The following is a 2,500-nucleotide window of genomic DNA, read 5'->3' as shown; positions in this document are numbered from 1 at the left end:
TGATATCCCAAATCCAATGAATTTAAAGCAGCATATCTATCTGCTTCTACTCCATTAATATGGATATGATTTAGGATTTTGCCGTATATTTTTAATTCTGAAATCAATATTGATTTCTTTAGTGTTACCTACAGATTAAATAATTAACTTCTTTTAAATAATTCACTCTCGTTCTATCTACTACACGATCTAAAAATTCGCTCTCGATCTACCGGTCTATCTTCGTCCCCGCCCTCACCTATGGTCATGACGGATGGGTCATGACCGAAAGAACGAGATCACGGATACAAGCGGCCGAAATGAGTTTTCTCCGGAGGGTGGCTGGGGTCTCCCTGAGAGAGCGGGTGAGAAGTTCAGTCATCCGGGAGAGACTCGGAGTAGAGCCGCTGCTCCTTTGCGTCGAAAGGAGCCAGTTGAGGTGGTTCGGGCATCTAGTGAGGATAACTCCTGCGCGCCTCCCTAGGGAGGTGTTCCGGGCGTGTCCGGCTGGGAGGAGGCCGCGGGGCAGACCCAGGACTAGGTGGCGGGATTACATCTCTGCACTGGCCTGTGAGCGGCTAAAGATTCCCCAGGCAGAGCTGGTTGATGCTGCCAGGGAAAGGGATGTATGGCGCCCCCTGCTGGAACTGCTGCCTCCGCGACCCGACCCCGGATAAGCGGATGACGATGGATGGATGGATGGAAATAATTCACTTATTTTTCTCCATCATCATTCGCAATAGGCCCAATTACTGTTGCATCATATGCAAAATGTAACGACAGAATTATTTTGGAATTTGGCAGTGAAATCATGAGTAAAAAGCGAGTACAATAATGGACTCAACACACAGCCTTGAGGCGTCCCAGTACTGGTGAGGACACTGTCTGTGACCCTGACTGTGACCTGCCCGTGACCGGCCTGTGACCCTGCCTGTGACCTTGACTGTGACCCTGCCCGTGACCCTGCTGTAACCCTGTCTGTGACCCTGACTGTGACCTGCCCGTGACCTGCCTGTGACCCTGTCTGTGACCCTGTCTGTGACCCTGTCTGTGACCCTGACTGTGACCCTGCCTTTGACCCTGCTGCCACCCTACCTGTGACCCTGCCTGATCTCCCACCCATCTGTTCTGATATGTGAGGTTCCACCCATCAGTAATATGTGAGGTTCCACCCATCAGTAATATGTGAGGTTCCACCCATCAGTAATATGTGAGGTTCCACCCATCAGTAATATGTGAGGTTCCACCCATCAGTAATATGTGAGGTTCCACCCATCTGTTCCATATATACGCACTCCTTTCTTTGTCTCTGGTTCTAACTGAGCCCTTACTGACTACATGGAACAGAGGCAAACATGTCCAACTATTAGACCATTGGCGGAATGAGTGGAAAAATGATTCAATTCTCCCACTAATTGTGAGCAGTTTTGGTCGGAGCCATTTGGGAGCCGTTCTTCTTAATGATAATGGTAAATGGTAAATGGACTGCACTTACACAGTATAGCGCTTTTATCTAAAGCACTTTACAACGGCCTCTCGTTCACCCATTCGCACACCCATGGTGGCAGCTGCCATGCAAGGTGCTGCTGCAATTTGGGTCTCAGTGTCTTCCCCAAGGACACTTGGACATGAGGAGCTGGGATTCGAACCTACAACCAATCAGCGCAACGAAACATGGGGCAGTCATCAGTCACGCAGTCGTCATATCACACCCACCCCGTTTTAGATGAATTGGTTGTGATTGGCCCGGTCGAGAACAGACCGGGTGGAAATGTGTCTGAATGGAAGCTTTACCCCAGACTGATCTGTGGAGAGAAACTGAATGTGAGCTCACATGATGCCAGGCTAGATATGCCCCCCCCGCGACCCCGCCCCAGCGCCGTCGTAAAAGAGGTTGGATTAAGCGAATAAAACACACTTCGGTGGCGTTTGGCTTTGCTTTCATAATGGCCAATCACAACACCCTTATTCCCAGCCCTTTAAATACTAGAGTGCCAAGGCGATAGAATTGGCCATTTCCTGACACAGCCGATAGCGGTTACGCACGGCTGCACGCGCCAGAGTCGCCTCACAAAAGAGCGGAGCGACACAGAGGGCTGACTTCCTGCAGGCCACCATCCAACCTGCCCCAAACACCACTGCCAGCCAACCTGCCCAAACCTGCCTGAACACCGCGCCGCTCCCAATCAACCGCCCATCCCCTCAGACAGCCACAAAACCGTGATGGAATTTTCCAGAACAGACTTGTAGAGAAGAGTCTTTGTGTTTATTATTACCCCTGCGCTAGCGGCCTCCACCAGCCTTTCATCAGTGTCTCAGGATGAGCGCGCTAAGTGACTGGCTGGTCCCATCGGCACGCTTTCATTCATTCAAAGAACAAGGAATAGCTCTATTATGTACATAATAAGTCAAAGCAAGTCGTACGGCCCGATAAAAGTTGGATATAATAAGGTCTCTGTCTCGTAGATGAGCCTTTGTATCATAATGGTATGGCAAGTATTGTATCATAATCGCCATGTAT

Source organism: Borostomias antarcticus (assembly GCF_949987555.1).
Source record: "Borostomias antarcticus genome assembly, contig: scaffold_1147, whole genome shotgun sequence".
Lineage (NCBI taxonomy): Eukaryota > Metazoa > Chordata > Actinopteri > Stomiiformes > Stomiidae > Borostomias > Borostomias antarcticus.
This window is presented reverse-complemented; position numbering follows the sequence as displayed.